The sequence below is a fragment of the Mustela erminea genome, chromosome 9, assembly GCF_009829155.1.
Source record: "Mustela erminea isolate mMusErm1 chromosome 9, mMusErm1.Pri, whole genome shotgun sequence".
Lineage (NCBI taxonomy): Eukaryota > Metazoa > Chordata > Mammalia > Carnivora > Mustelidae > Mustela > Mustela erminea.
Window position 1 is genome coordinate 103,516,108 of NC_045622.1, and position 18,060 is coordinate 103,534,167.

Genomic DNA, 18,060 nt, shown 5'->3' on the forward strand with positions numbered 1-18,060 from the left:
TTGCAGCTAAAACTTGAAACAAATATAAGACAACTCTGAAAGGTACAGATGAGGCAGAAGAGCTAGGGACCTTGGAATCCAAGGAATGACACGGTGGTGAGTTTCCTGGCTTTTTTGCGATTTTTTTTGGTTGGTTTTTGGTTTTTTGCTTTATGCAAAACTGAGTGATCAAGAAAACTGTAACCAAAACACTTGGATAAGAGTGTATATATAGAGTGTGTGTATGTGATGGGGTGTATCACCTGTATATATCACCTGTGTGATATATATACACCTGTGTGTATATATAGGCATGTTATAGGCAGGTGTTATATGCCTATGTTATAGGCAGGTGATGGGGTGACATACATATGTATATGTGATGTATGTCACCCTATCACCTGCCTATAACAAGGTCCCTCCCCTTCCTCAGGGTGGTATCAGGAGGCAGCTAAGTGGGAGGCTAAGGCCTTCATCATCTCTCAGCTGGAATGAGCCCCCTATCCTAACCCCCACCCTAGTGTCAGTAGAGGCCACATGGGGAGGAAATAATGTGGTGACTTTACCTCAACCAGCCCTGGTGATATCCGCAGAGGCTTAGTGGGGAACCCTATGGTGCCCCTCTCCCCCACAGTGTCAATGGAGTATGAATAGGGTATCAAGCTTCCACCTAGCAGTGGCCATGGGTGGCCATGCCCCCATATCCTTGCCAAAACAGTACAAGAGAAGACTTGCTGAAGCAAAAGACTTAAGTGATATGTTTTATAAACTGTACTAAAATACATAGGCATAAAATTTACCATCAAACCCATTTTTAAGTGTATTGGTTCAGGGGCATCAAATACATCCACACTGTTGGGCAACCATCACCACTGTCCCTCCACAGAACTCTTCCCATCTTGCAAAACTAAAACTCTATACCTGCTAAATAATAACTCCCCTATTCCCTCTCCCTCTCTGTAGCACTTGGCAGTAACAATTCTACTTTCTGTCTCTATGAATTTGACTGCTCTAGTACCTCAGATACATGCAATCATGTAGCAATTGTTCTTTTGTGATGAGCTTATTTCAATTAGTATAATGTCTCCCAGGTTTATCCATGATTTAGTTTAAGTCAGAATTTCCTTCTTTTTCAAGGCTGAATAATACTTCCTTGTATGTATAACTACACTTTATCTATTCATCCGTCAATAGACACTTGGCTATTGTGAATAATGCTGCTATGAACATAGGTGTAAAATGTCTCTTTGAGTCCCTGCTTTCAGTTCTTCATGTGTGTGTGTGTGTGTGTGTGTGTGTATGGAAATGCTGGGTCATATTGTTCTATGTTTAACCTTTAAGAAACTTTCCATAGTAGTAGTAGCATTTTACCTCCCTACCTATAGTAGGATCCAATTCCTTCACATCCCCTTCAATGCTTGTATTCTTTTTTGATGATAGCCATTCTAATAGGTATAAAGTGGTACCTTACTGTGGTTTGATTAGCATTTCCCTAATGATTGGTTAGGAGGTTGAGCATCTTTTGATGTTCTTATTGGCCATTTGCATATCTTCTTTAGAGAAATGTCAAGTCCTTTGTTCATTTCTTAATTGGATTGTATGTTTTTGCTGTTATTGTTGAGTGATAGGAGTTCTTTATATTTTCTGGGTATTTACTCCTTATCAGATACATAATTCACAAATTTCTCCACCATTTTGTGGGTTGCTTTTTCACTCTGCTGATTGTGTTCTTTGATGCACAGTTTTAAATTTTGATGTACTTCAATTCATCTATTTTTTTCCAAAAGTCATTACCAAATCCAACGTCATGAAGCTTGTCTCCTCTATATTTTCTACTAAGAGTTTGTTGTGTCATTCCAGCCTATTGATAGCGATTGGGGCTGGGGGAGGTGTATGGTAGGAAACATGTTTCTGCCTGACTTAGACATTATACCAAGGTCTAGTTCATCATTCTGATATTGTACTCTAAGTTACATGAGATGTAACCATTGGGAGAATCCAGGTTCAGCATGCACAGAACCTCCCTGTACTATTTCTGAAAATTCCTGTGAATTTATAATTATTTAAAAATAAAAGTTTTTAAAAATCCTATATCCTTCACTAAACTCAGATTTCAGACAAAGTCATCGTATTTTATGAAGCTCCTCTACCTATCTACCCCAATGTCCCCTTCCTTCCTTCCCCAGACACAACCTGTCAGAAATGCCACTAAATGCATAGTTATATGTTGCCTGGCAGGCAGAGTACTCTCTAAATGAGAGAAATATCCCCACCAACTAGCCACATCTTTATTCTCCTCATAATTCGCTTCAGAACAGAAGTTTATTGCAAACTTCAAGTTAAAGTTATCCCGTATGGGGGAATCTGTGGGAAAAAAGTTGTCAGTGTCCCCAGGTCTCACAGAAATATGAGTAAGGCAAGAGATGCTAGTTTCTGAACTCCAGTATAACTGCTGCAGGTTTTTTTCAGACTAACTCCTGTGTTTGGGTGGTAGAGATATAGGCAGGAGTAGTTTATTCAGCTGTGCCAGCAGGAAGCACACCTGAGAAACATCTATCTGAAAACCAACTGAAAGTTCTTACAGTGAGTTGTGACTTTATGTAGTAAGCTTTTAATTTTCCTCCTCCTTTGACTCAGAAACTATCACAGCTGATCTGGCTTCAGTGGACAGAGATCCTCCTCAAATTCCACACCTGATAATGGTTCCTAGAAAGAGTTATAGGAAACCAGGAATCCCAAGGGTTCACTATCTTTCTTTGACTCTTCTTTATAAAGCACAGCAGACTCTGCTATAAACCATAGTTACAAATGACTTGAGGGCGGGTAGAACAGAAGGAATCAAATTTTGGGAAGATGAGAGAAGGGCACATAAGATCAGAAATACCAAGCCTGATACAAGAGCTGTGTCTGTAGATGTGGATTGTTGGCCGCATAGCCACTGACGAATATTGAGGGAGATCAGTTCTTCCAGGGCTCGAGGGCTCATGCCATATGACCACTTGAACCAAGTAGATAAACAAGCCCCTAGTACAGTTTTATGGGGCATGTAAATAGTCGCTGCATCTTAAAACTGTTCTGAAATGATAAGAAAACTTCCTCATTTGAATTAAGTGTTGAGAATCTTAAAAAGTTGTCACCTGCCTTCTCCATCTTTACTTTTTCTTGATGTTTTCCTTTCAAAGGTTGGGCCTGAAAAGTAGTAAGTAATTAGTGGCATTCTTTTCTTCCAGGCTATAGAAATAATGACTGGTCTGAATATTCATGGCGTGGGACTGCTGTGGACATATTTGTTTCTCTCACAACCTTCTGCATTTGAAAAATCGTATATTCCTCTCTCAGCAGTAACAGGGTACCCATATTGGTCATCTCCATGTGTAAGTGAATAATCTGCTCCCTGGTTGTTATTCATTAATTTATTCATCATATTTAATAACTGTTTCTGAAGCAAGCAGTGTGTCAGAACAGAAAAAATTCACAATCCCTATTTTCAATGAATGAATTCTTATATCTAGTTGAAAAGGAATATATCAGAATGAAAATAAAACCTAGATTCTTACCAGTAACATTCTTTCATAATAAGAATATGTCTTTGTTAAAGGGACACTTTTACATGCTCTTTGGATAAGGGGTACAATAGTAAGATGCACAGGGGGCATTTGGAGAAAATAGAAAATGGTTGATGACCATTCCACTACCCATAGGTCATTTATTTTGCAAGTGGGACAAGTAAAATGAGAAATCATAATTGCTAGGGAAATGTAGGACATACAGAATTTAAGTAGGAAAAGAAAAATGAAATCTTTTTGTTCTGTTGGTCCAAGAAGAATTTGGCAGAATTAAAGAGAAATCTCTAAAGAAAATTTTATCATGTCTGAGAGTATGGTGGATGATGCAACATTATCCCCACAAAATCCTGAGTAAAAATCTTAACAATAATAATAATAATAATAATACACTTGAAATTTAGTCATTTAGCCAGTACTTACTGATTACCCACTATGTGTCCTGTTCTTGGTGCCGGAACTATAACAAACAAAACAGACCCCAGAGCTTTATTCTAGCAGGGATAGTGTGTTGGAATATGATAAGGCTATAGCAGTAAAACAGAAAAAGTAGAGTAAGGGGAGTGAAGGTTCTGGGAAAGCAACAAAAGCATACAAGTTATTTTTTTTAATTGGATGTTAGAAGCAGTCCTCATTGAAAAAAATTACTATTAGTAATCTATTGTTATAGAGAAGCCATGACAAAACTCAGTGGCACACAACCAAAAGTACAGTTGACCCTTGAATAATGTGGAGGTTAGGGACACTTACCCCCTGTGCATATTACTCAACATAGTACTGGAAGTCCTAGCCATAGCAATAAGACAAGAAAAAGAAATAAGGAGCATCCATATTGGTAACTAAGAAGTTAAACTGTCACATGATGATATGATCGTATACAAAGAAAATTGCAAAGACTCCACCAAAACCTACTAGAAGTAATAAATGAATTCAGTACACTTACAGGATACATAGTTATTATCCAGAAATCAATAACATTTCTATATACTAATAACACTGATAACAAAGTAGCAATAAGAGAAATTAACAACACCATTTACAATTGCACCAAAAAAAAAAAGCAAAAAACAAAAAACATAAATATACCTAGGAATAAATTCAGCCAAAGAGGTGAAAGACCTATACTCTGAAAAGTGTAAAGCATTTATGAAAGAAACTGAAGACAACACAAACAAATGGAGAGATATACTGTGCTCATGGATTGGAAGAATTAGTATTGTTAAAATGTCTGTGTATTCAATGTAACCTAGAGGTTCAATTCAATCCCTATTAAAAAAAAAAACAGCAGCAGTTTTTACAAAATTAGAAACAAGTAATACTAACATTTGTATGAGACCACAAAAGACCCTGAGTAGCCAAAGTAATCCTGAGAAAGAAAAACAAAGCAGTAGGTATCATTATCCCAGATTTCAAGATATACTACAAAGCTGTAGTAATCAAAACAGTCTGGTGGGTATTATGGAGGGCATGTATTGCATGGAACACAGGGTGTGATACATAAACAATGAATTCTGGAACACTGAAAAGAAATTTTAAAAATAAATAACAATTTTTTAAAAAACAGTATGATACTGGGACAAAAACAGACACGTAGATCAATGGAACAGAATAGAGAGCCCAGAAATAAACCCATGGTTGTATGATCAATTAATTTGTGGCAAAGGAGGCAAGAATATACAATGAGGAAAAGACAGTCTCTTTAATAAATGGTGTTGGAAAAACTGGATAGCTACATGTAGAAGAATGAAACTGGACAACTTTTTTAAAATAGTCAAAATGGATTAAAAACCTAAATGTGAGACCTGAAACCATAACAGTCATAGAGGAGAGCACAGGCAGTAATTTCTCTGACATTGGCTATAGCAACATTTTTCTAGATATGAATTCTAAGGCAAGGGAAACAAAAACAAAAACTATTCAGACTACATTAGGATAACTTTTTCACAGCAAAGGAAACCATCAACAAAACTAAAAGACAACCAACTGAGTGGGAGAAGATATTTGCAAATGATAGATTCGATAGGGGTTAATATGTTAATATGCAAAATATATTTTAAAAATACATGACTTAACACCAAAAAAAAAAAAAGTGATTTGATTACAAAATGGGCAGAGGACCTGAATAAACATTTTCCCAAAGAAGACATACATATGGTGAACAGACACATGAAAAGATGCTCAACATTACTAATCATCAGGAAGACAAGCTTAATCACACAGGAACATTGCCACCCCGGCTTGGCTCACATCTGCTAACATCTCAGCCAAAGCAAATAAAATGGCCAATTTATAATTTGGGGGACAAAGAAATATAGTCCAACCACCATGAGACCATGGCAAGGGTATGGAAATATGTTACTATCTGGAAGAAAGAATTGGGGCCAATAATTCAAAATACCACAATGATATTTGAACAAATATTTGAGAAAGTGAGTTTTTGCCAAATCTGGAGAACATTCTAGGACAGGAATCAGCCAGAACAAAGTCTTCAATGACTGATGTGCCTGCAATACTCCTTAAAAAAGTATGGCCAGGATTGCCAAAGTTGAGTGAGAAAGAACAAGAGTAGCAAAAAAAAAAAAAAAAAAAAAAAAGTCAGAAAAATAATGGAGGCCAAATAACATAGACTCCAAGAGCCATTGTAAGGACTTGGGCTTTTTAGTGTATGTGAAATCATACTTATTATAGTGTTTGAAGAGCAGAGTTAAATCATCTGGCTTAAGTTTTAAAAGGATCACTTTGGCTGCTGTGTTCAAAAGATAATGAAGGGGGGCGAGGAGACCTTTTAGAACTTTAGCTACTGAAGAAATCCAGACGATACTCAAACAGGGTTGGTAGTAGTGAGAGTGGTTAAAAATAACATAATTTTAAGAGTTAATTTAATATCCTGATGGATTGGTGTGGCATATAAGAGAAGTTAAGGGGAACGCTCAAGTGGGGTTTAAGCTAACAGAAGGAGTGGACTGTCATCAAGTGATAAGGGAAAACTACGGGTAGAGCTGGTTTTCAGGGAAGATAATGAGTTTGTTTTGAGCCTTTAGAGTTTGAGATATCTGTTTAATTCTCAACTGGAGATCCTGAGTAGCTTGTTAGATATAGACTCTAGAGTTTGGAAGAAAGAGCTAGGCTCCAGGTATGAGCCTGGGAGTCACTAGCAGGTAGATTTTGAAACCCATCAAACTGGTTGAGATTACCCAGGAAGTGGGTGAAAATATAGAAGATGACCCAGGGCTAGAGCTTCACTGTCTAGTACAGCAGCCACGGGTCACAGGTAGCTACTGAGCACTCAAAATGGGGCTAAACCACACTGAGAAGTGCTGCAATATAAAATACACACCAGAGTTCTAAAACTTAATATGCACAAAAAGAATGTAAAATATAGCATAATTTTGAATTGATTCTATGTTGAAATGATAGTATTTTAGATCTCTAGGATTATATAATACAAATTATTAAAATAAATTTCACATGTTTATATTTACTTTTTTAAATTTTACTTTTATTTCTTCACATATTTATGTAAAATTAAACCTTTGAAACATCACTTTATTGCTATTTCTTTACACTTTTGTAAATCTTTCTATTCTTTTATTAGTGAAGTATAATTGACATACAATGTTATATGTTTCATGTGTACAACATATTGATTTGACAATTCTATACATTACTCAGTGCTCACTATAATTGTAGTCACCACCTGTCACCATGCAACATCATTACAGTATTATTGGCTATGTTCTCTATGCTTCACTTTTTATCTTTGTGGCTCATTTATTTTATAACTGGAAGTTAGTTCCTTTTAATCCTCTTCATCTGTTTTGCCCATCCCCCACCCAACTCCCTTCTGGCAACCACCAATTTGTTCCCTGTATTAAGAGTCTGTTTGGTTTTTTGGGTTTTTTTTTTTCCTTTTGTTTTTTAAGTTGCACATATAAGTATAATTATATCTATTTTTCTTTCTCAGGATGACTTATTTCACTTAGCATAATACCCTCTATGTCCACCCATGTTGTCATGAATGGCAAAATATACCATTTTGTGCCTGAGTAATATTCCATTGTGTTTGTTTGATGTGTGTGTGTATGTATGTGCACATGCACAAACACATCATTTCTTTATTCATGTATCAATGAATACTTGGGTTGCCTTCATATCTTGGCTATTGTAAATAATACTGCAATAAACATAGGGGTGCCTGTATCTTTTTGAATTGGTGTTTTTGTTTTCTGTGAGTAAATACCCAGGAATGGAATTACTGCATTCTATGGTTTTTATATTTTTTAATTTTTTTGAGAAAACTTCATAGTATTTTCCACAGTGGTTGTACCAATTTACATTCACACTAACAGTGCACAAAGATTCCCTTTTCTCCATGTCCTTGCCAACTTTTGTTTATTTCATTTTACTTTTCTTAGGGTGTACTGGAAAACTTAAAGTTCCATATTTTCCTTGTATCACATTTCTATTGGACAGCCCTGAACAATAGTATTCTGACTGAAGATAGTGCCATGGTTAGATTGTTTTACTGTTGTCAGTTTATGAGTGGTAAGAGATTAGATCTGAGAAAGCTAGGAGGCCACCATAGCTCAGATAACAAAAATAAGCACCTTAATTCAATTTTAAAAGTACTAAATACACAGGTTCTAAGTGAAAACAGTAATCAATTGTATTAATATCTCAAATAATACTACAATCATGAGGACATTAGATTACTAATATTTGCATGAAGTTATTAAAACATTGACTCAAAATTTCAATGAAAGAAAAAATTTTAAGTTTTTTCACTCATTGTAAGATATTCCAAAAGGAAGTTGCTGACAGTGAATTAGATTTGGTACATTAGCATCTATATTAATTCTCTGAATTATCTAAGGCTGTTAGAATTTTGTGAGTTAGGTGTTATTGTTTGTTATCCTGTTTTTAAATTTTTAACATATAAATAAAACATACATACACAAAAATCTAAAATCTTAATTGTACATCTCAGCTACCACAAAATTGTTATATCAGTGTATCAACACGCAGGTCAAAAAATTTTTTTAGAAAAAATTCTAGGATCTCAGAAGTCCCTCTCATGTCCCTTCTTTCTCCCTCCTACCCTAATCATTAACCTGATTTCAGATATTATATATTTCTTTTAAGTGTTTTTAAACTTTATATAAGTAGAATCATATAGTGTGTATTATTAGGTATCTGGCTTCTTTGCTCAATTGGGATTGTGAGTCCCATCCTTGTTATTGATACAGTAATTATTCATTCATTATTATTGCTGATTAACATTCCATTATATTAATCTACTATGTTTAAATAATCTAATGAATGAACATTTAGGTTGCTTCCAGTATGGAATATTATAATAGTTCCAGGGGCCACATAAGGAAAGGAAACCTGAAAAATACAGTTCTGAGCCTCAGGTGCAAGCAGTAGGACCAAGCTGGCTATAAATAACTCAGTGAATTCTTCTATATGTAACTATTACAACAACAACACAGTAAGACAGAAAGGTAGAAAAATACAAATCCCCATTTTACCAATGAAAAAAGCAAAACTAATGAAAGGATAGGTAATTCCTACTGAGTCACATAAAAAACAAAGTACAAAGAATTCGAATTTAGATCCTCCAGACACTAAAAGGCTACTTAGTATTGACATGTTAGTGGTCCCATTTTTTGTGGGGCAAGAACATTCCTTCCCTTTACTACTAACTGAATAGTTAATTTTTTTAAATCTGTGGGAAGTTTCCATGCATGCATAAAACTTCATCAATTAAAAAAAAATAAGTTTCTGATATACCCTGTCATGTTTCTAACAAGTTTTAGAAATGATGGAAATTTTCAGAACAAGCTACTCACAGAAGACATTATGTGATCTTATATTTAAATATGTAAAATGAAACTTAAATATTTTCTGAATTATATTTTCCATTACTAAAATATTTTTAACATTATATTAAAAGTACTTGCATGTGAAATCACCAAAATATAATATTGTCTATCAGTAAATCCATTAACTGGATATATTTTCTTGTCATTCACCTTATGGGATCAATAAATTATTACTGACAAAAATCTAAGTAAAGTTTGACACTCTTTTGCCCTATGACGTCAACTTGAGGTGCCCATGGTTCCAGTTCCAATGCACATGTTACATTACTGAACAGAGACTTTATGCCTTCTCCATATCTGTACTACAGAACCTTTGAATTATTTTCTGATGATTGTCTCAATGGTCCCCCTAAAGAATTAAGATGATATCCTTCATGTTATAGCATTCCATAATTCTCTTACTGTTCATATATAAACATGGCTGGGTATTAATAAACATGATTTTTGTTTCCAGTTTATCTTCTCAGGAGCCCTTGCAGTAATAGTAGAGAGGAGGCGTACAATATTCTTGGTAAGTCAGAATGTTTGTAACAACTCTAGAGATAACAGTTTTATTTGCCAAAAGAAGGAGGATCAATAAAGAGGTAGAATTATCTCTGAGTCCCTTGAGAAAGATATCAGATATACTACAAAACTATAGTAATCCAAATTGGATGGTGCTGGCATAATATAGACACAGACCCATGGAACAGAATCAAGAGCCTGGAATTAAATCACTGCACTTACAGTCAGCCAATATTCGATAAGGGACTCAAGAATACTCAACTGGGAAAGAATAGTGTTTCCAACAAATGGTACTGGGAAAACCAGATACGCAACATGCAGAACAATAAAATTGGACCCCCATCTTACACCACTGTTATTTTAAAAACATACTTCTAAGAAGAAGTTGGAAAAGATATATTTCTTGTGAACTTTAACTAAAGGAAGACTATTTTAATATTATACAGAGTAGGCTTTAAAGCAAAAATTATTGAAGATTTTTATTAGAAAGAGACACTGCATAATAATCAAAGATTTAGTCCAACATAATGTATAAATATCCTAAATATCTGTTCACCTATTAATGTAGCTTCAAAATAAGACAATAAAATTGACAAAATTGAAAAGAAAAAGAAATCTGCAATCATATTTGGAAACCTTATGCAAATTTCTACCAGAGAATAGAAAAAAGAAGGTAATACCTCCCAACCCATTATGACGATAGTATATCATTGATCCTAAAACTCTACCAGGATCTTACAAGGAAAGAAAATTACACACCAAAATCTCTCATGACCATAGATGTAAAAATACTAAAACATACATATATATGTATATACGCAAATAAAATATAAACTATTGTGAAAAATACAAATAGAGTATTGTGAAAAATACAAAAATAATGATACATCATGTCTAATTCCAGAAATGCAAATTTAGATTAACACCAATGTGGGGGCACCTGGGTGGCTCATTCAGTTAAGCATCTAACTCTTGATTTTGGCTCAGGTTGTGATCTCATGGTGTGAGCTCTGTGCTGGGCTCCATACCTGGTGTGGAGACTAAGATTCTCTCTCTCCCCATGCCTCTCTACCCCCTCTCCTTCTCAAAAGGAAGAAAGAAAGGAAACCATTTATCTCATTTTGACAGTGATTTTTTTGGATTTGACATCAAAGCCAAAGGCAGAAAAGGTGAAAATAAACAAATGGAACTATACCAAATTAAGAAGCTTCTTCACAGCAAAGAAAACCATCAACAAAGGGAAAAGCCAATCTCCATAATGGGAGAAATGGTTACAAATCATATAGCAGATAAGGGGTTAACATCCAAAATATATAAAGATCAAATATAACTCAATAGCAAAAAAAAAAAAAAAAAAAAAAGTTTAAAAATGGGCAGAGGATTGAAATTGACTTGTTAAAAAGTTTTTATTTAAATCCCAGTTAATTAACATACAGTGTAATATTAGCTTCAGGTGTACAATATAGTGATTCAAAACTCTCATACAATACCAGCTGCTCACCACAAGTGCACTCATTAATTCCTGTCCCCGGTTTAACCCATCTCCCACCCACCTACCTTATGGTAACTGTCAGTTTGTTCTCTACAGTGAAGAGTCTTTTTCTTGGGGGCGCCTGGGTGGCTCAGTGGGTTAAGCATCTGCCTTAGGCTCAGGTCATGATCTCAGGGTCCTGGGATTGAGCCCCACATCGGGTTCTCTGCTCAGCAGGGAGCCTGTTTCCCCCTCTCTCTCTGCCTTCTGTTCTGCCTACTTGTGATCTCTCTGTCAAATAAATAAAGTGTTAAAAAATTTTTCTTTAAAAAAAGAAGAGTCTTTTTCTTGGTTTGCCTCCTTCTCTTTTTTCCCTTTGTTCATTTGTTTCTTAAATTCTGCATATGAATGAAATCATATGGAATTTGTCTTTCTCTGACTGACTTATTTCACTTAGCATAATACTCTCTAGCTCCATCCATGTTGTTGCAAATGACAAGATTTTATTTCTTTTCATACCATTATATATAAAATATCACATCTTCTTACCCATTCATCAGTTGATGGACACTTGGGCTGTTTCTATAATTTGGCTATTGTTGATAAAGCTGCTATAAATATCAGGGTACGTGTAGCCCTTTGAATTAGTTTTTTTGTATTATTTGAGTAAATACCTGATAAATACAATAATAATACAATTTCTGGATCATAAGGTAGTTCCATTTTAATTTTTTGAAGAACCTCCATACTGTTTTCCAAAGTGGCTGCACCGGTTTGCATTCCCACCAAGAGGGCAAGATGGTTCTCCTTTCTTCACAACCTCACCAGCACCTATTGTTTTCAAATGAAAAGAAGCTCAGCATCTCTAAACACCAAGGCAATGTCTATCAAAACCATAATGAGCCATCACCTCACACCTGTCAGAATGGCTAAAATCAAAATAGCAAGAAATAACAAGTGTTGGTGAAAAAGTGGAGAAAAGAAAACTCTCATGTACTGTTGGTAGGAATGATTGGTAAAGTCACCATGGAAAACAATATGAAAGAGCCTCAAAAAATTAAAATGGAACTACCATGCGATCCAGCAATTCCATTTCCAGGTATTTATCTGAAGAAAACAAAAATATTAACTTGAAAAGATATATGCATCCCTATGTTCACTGCAGTATTATTTACAACAGCCAAGATATGAAAATAACCTACATGCCCATCGGCAGATGAATGATTAAACAAAATGTGATGTATATATCACAGACCCACACACACCCACACACACATATATATGTCATTCATATATATATATATATATATATATATATATATATATATATTCATTCAATGGAATATAATTCAGTCATGAAAAAGAATGAATTTTTGCCATTTGCAACAACATGGGTGGACCTCCAGGGCATCATCATACTAAGTGAAATAAATCAAATGGAGAAAGACAAAGACTGTATAATTTGATCTAGAAAAATCTTTCTTTCTCTCTCTCTCTCTCTCTCTATATATATATATATATGCACACATGTGCTCACAGACACACACACACACTCACACACACACACACACAAACTATAAAAAATCTAGGATTTCTAAAAATTTTAAATCCAAAACACACACACACACACACACACACACACACACACACACCAATAAGCAAACATTATACACCCAGAAAACAGATTGGTGATTGCCAGAAGTGGAGGTTGAGAGTGTGTAAAATAGGTGAAGGGAGTTCAAAAGGTGCATACTTCCAATTGTAAAACCAGTCATAGGGATGTGCAATAGGACAATTACATTGTTACTAACACTGTATTGCATATTTGAAAGTTGTTAAGAGAGTAAAACTTAAAAGTTCTCATCACTATAATAAAATTTTTTAAACATTTAAAATTTTATTTTCTGTGTATACACAGCACATTAATTACTTTATATAAGCAATCACTGGCTGTCCAAAAACTGAGGGAAGCTTCATTCTAAATATAGCAACAATTCCATAACTTGGAATCCAGCACTTGTACAAAAATCACCATGCTGGCCTATAAAATTTGAAAATAATATATATGATAAAATTTTTTGTAACTATGTATGATGATGGATGTTAACTATACTTATTGTGGTGTTCATTTTGTAATATATACAAATATCGAGTCATTATATTATATATCTGAAAGCAATATAATGATGTATGCTAATTATATACCTCAATTTAAAAGCTGGTATCGTCTTTTCTATATTATAACATGTATGAGTATAATATTTTACAAAATAACACTAAGGCAAGAATTAAAGTACTATAAATTTGTTACATTCTATATGAAGTGAGATAATATTGAGAAAAATGTGAAAAATTAAGGATACATACAGTAGAACCTAAACTATTCAATAATACAAAAATATGCAGATAAAAATGCCCACAGAGGAAATAAAAGTTTAAAAACTATTTTAACCCAAATGCAAACAGAAAAATGAAGAACAACAACAACAACAAAAATAGGACATGTAATCGTATCACATGTAAATAGACAAACACTCCAATTAAAAGTCCAGATTGGATAAAAAATAATGCCCAACTATTCACTGTCTGTAAGAAGCTTGCTTTTAATATAAGGGCAAATATAGATTGCAAGTAATAATAGGAAAAAATACATGAAAGAATGTATATACATGAGCATAAGGAAGCTTATGTGGTCACAATAATCAAAGACCAATAAATGTCAAGACATAACATGTCACTAGAAATAGAGACATTTTGGTGTAATAAATGTTAATTCTTCAGGAATACATAACTCCCCAAAACGTATATGTATCTAATATTAGAAATTTAAGATAAATGGAGCAAAAACTAAGGAAATAAAAGAGGAAATAGAAAAATCCACAATCATAGTAGATTTTGACATGTCTTTCTAAGTAATTGATAAAACAAGAGGGCAAAAACCAGGAGTAGAAAATTAAAATATTTGACCTCATTTACCTTTGTAAAACACACTACACAAAAGGACTGTAGAACACATGCTCTTTTAAACTGTAGGGTGTATATTCATCAAGATATGGCATACACTGAACCAGAAAAGAAGCAACAACAAATTTCACAAGACTGAATGAAATATTGTAGAATAGTTTTACTATTCTTACTACAGGCAACCTATTGAATGGAAATAGAAATGACTTAAGAGGAAATAGAATTAAATTAAAAATCAGTTATTAAATGTCCAAAAAGGATTCAAATATTTGGAAATTACACAGCACATTTAATCACAAAATTTAGAAAATATTTTGAACTGAATAATGGAAACACTACATATCAATATTTTTGAGATAAAGCAATGCTTGAAGGAAATTTACAGCATTGAAAGTATATATTAGAGGGGTGCCTTGGTGGCACAGTTGGTTGAGAGTCCAATTCTTGACTTTGGCTCAGGTCATGATCTCATGGTGGTGAGACTGAAGCCCACGTTGGGCTCTGCGCTCAGGGAAGAGTCTGCTTAGGACTTTCTCTCTGTCCCTCGGCCCCTCCCCACCCCCACTTCCTGCACACACGTGCGCACATGCTCTCTGTTGCTCTTTCTCTAAAATAACTGGATGAATCTTTTAAAAAAACACATAGAACTATATATTAGGAAAGATGAAGTGCTTAAAATCCAATTTCCAACTTAAAAAGCTAGAAAAGTAAACACATATTTAATACAAAGTAAATAGTAAGAAATAATAAAGAGCAGATGTCACTAAAACGGAAAATAGATAAATAATAAAGAAACTAGCAAAGCTGAAAATTTGTTCTTTGAAAATATTAATAAGGTTGATAAACCTCTGGTAAGACTAATTGGCAAAACAATAAAATACAAATTACAGTATCAGAAATGAAAGATGGAATATCACTACAGGTCCTAGAGACAGTAAAAAAATAAGGAAATACTACAAATGACACTATACTATGAAATCATGAAAAATGAACTTACAAAACAGAAACAAGAAGTAGAAAACATAATTATCTCTGCATTTGTTAAAGGAATTATATTAATCATTAAAAATTTTTCCATGAAGAAAATTCAAGACACACATGTTAAGTAATACATTTATCAAGGATTTAATAAACAAATGATACCACATGGTACACAAAAGATTTCAGAAAAGAAAGGGGAAGGAACATTTCCCAACTGACTTTTTGGAGTCCAACAAGATCCTGACACCAAAAATTTGCAAGAACCTTAAAAGAAAAGAAAAATAGGAGATCACTATCTGTAATGAATGGTGATGTCAAAATGCTTAAATATCATAAATCATGTTCAGTGATATTTTTAAAAGCATAATGGACTGGAATTTATTCCAGGAATGCAAGCTTGGTTCAACATTCAAAAAACAACAGATAAAGAGATGAAGGAAAATCATTTGAAATGTTTGAGAGTTTTTTTAGGGGTACCTGAGTGACACAGTTAAGTGTCTGATTCTTGGTTTGGGCTCAGCTGGTGAGATCTTGGGGTTGTGGTATCAAGCCCCACACTGGGCTCCAAGCTGCGCATGGCCCTTCTCGGGACTTTCTCTCTGTCTTCCTCTGCCCCTCCCCCTGCTCTCATTCTCTGTCTCTTTCCCCCTCTCTTTCTCAAATAAATAAATAAATCTTTAAAAAATGTTTTTTTAAAGCTCTTATTGAACTATTAATAGAAAGGAACATCCTCAACCTGCTAAGGGACACCTACAAAAACAAAAACAAAAACACTGTAGTTAATATTACACTAATGGTGAAAGACTAAATGGTTTCCCTTTGGATCAGAAGTGTGCAAGAAATTATTATTTCACCAAATTTTTTAATATTGTGCAGGAGTTCTTTTTTTAAGATTGCATTTATTTATTTGTCAGGGAGAGAGAGAAAGCTATTGTGCAGGAGTTCTTGTCCAGTGCAGTAAGTCAAGAAGAAATAAAAGGCATAAGTTTAAAAAGTTAACAGTAATTCCTACTTTAGTCATAGATACCCTTATACATCCTAAGAATGTATCTATGGGTATCTATGATTTTTTCTATCCTTAGAATGTATAAGGGTATCTATGATTTTTTCTATGAAAAAAAATTCAACTAATAAGAATTTATCAACATTAAGGAATCCAAATTCATATAAAAATCCATTGTATTTCTATGTATTGGAGATGAAATTTGTAAAACACCTTTACAGTCACACTCAGAAATAAAACACTTAGAAATTATTTTCCCTAAGCATTAACGAAATATTTCTAAGACATTTCCATAGAGAACTGCAAAATATTGCAGAGAGAAGCTGAACAGTATTTAAATAAATGGGTATATTCATGGATGGAAAGACAAATGTTTTTCAGATGTCAATTTTTCCTCAAATCATTTTATAGATTCAATATAATCCCAATCAAAACTTTAAAAGGATTTTTTCTCAGTATTGTAGGAAAAAAAAAAGAAAGTATAAAACTATTATTACTTCATTTTTAAACTTACTATATAGCTACCACAATCAAGACAATATTACTGAGCTCATGTTTGTGTGCACATGTGTATTTAATCCAGCTTGTACACTGGGAAATGTATGTGTATACATATACACTGGGAGATATATATATATATAGATAGATAGATAGATAGATAGATATCAATGAGGTTAAATGTTTCAATTTTCTACTCTTCAGTTTTGTCCACTTGTCTTATCAATTACTTAGAAAGACATGTCAAAATCTATTATGATTGTGGATTTTTCTATTTCTCCTTTCTATTCTTCAATTTTTGCAGGTAAAACTCTGTGCTGCACAGAACACCTGTCCCCATGGCCTTACCTATGTATTTCCTCAACAAGGGTGTCTCTTTTACTATATAATATTATTGTCCATAACCATTTGTTCATATAATTAAAAATCCATGAAATATCTCATTTGAAAGATGAAATTACATTTAGATACTACAATTTACTAACCAATAATGTTGGGTGTTTAGGTTATAAAAATGAGCTAATGAACATTTTATTTTAATGGGATCATCTCTCTTTAAGGGAGAATTATTAAAAGAATAAATGAAGATCACTGTACAACAAGGAATAGCATATAGACAAACGTATGATTTATCCAGTGAAATGGGTTTCAGAATCCAGTTTAAGTTTTCTTATTTATTATCTAATTCATATAAGATAGAAAGAATTCTACCGGTGCAAATGAGAAAAAGGAAGTAAGTATGAGAAGGATGTCCCCGCAAGTAGTATCATAGGGCTTATCACCGCTCTGACCTCATGTATGGACGAAATGTAATCATGCAACAACATTATACATATGTATTGTCCCAAATACATAGCCTGACAGGAGTATGACCTAAAAATAGAGCAGGCACCACCAGCAATGTCGTTCTCCACCATCTTCAAGATAAAATCCTAAATATTTATCTAAATATCACCTGTCTCTCCAACAAAATTCCCTGTGACTCCCCTTCTTGCACTGTTAAATGAACTGTGGCAAACTCCTAGAATATTGGGTCTCTGGGGACCAGAACTTGTACAGCACTGTGAATTTGCCTACATTGTTAGCATGTTTGTTTGATTGTTTTGTTGCTGCTGTTAGCATTCTTTTACATTCTATTCGTATTTTCTTTAAAGATTTTATTTATTTATTTGACAGAGAGAGATATCACTAGTAGGCAGAGAGAGAGGGGAA

General features: G+C 34.0%; 1 protein-coding gene across 2 annotated transcripts in view; it reads left to right on the forward strand.

Annotated features, from left to right (window-relative positions):
- The window catches only part of LOC116600127 (membrane-spanning 4-domains subfamily A member 12-like), a 68,048-nt gene that overhangs the window by 2,842 nt on the left and 47,146 nt on the right, over positions 1-18,060 (forward strand). For both annotated transcript variants that reach the window (XR_004289512.1, XR_004289513.1), the window contains 2 exons: positions 3,210-3,353; positions 9,882-9,938. The gene's annotated coding sequence lies outside the window, so the exon portion shown is untranslated. The remainder of the gene's footprint in view (positions 1-3,209; positions 3,354-9,881; positions 9,939-18,060) is intronic.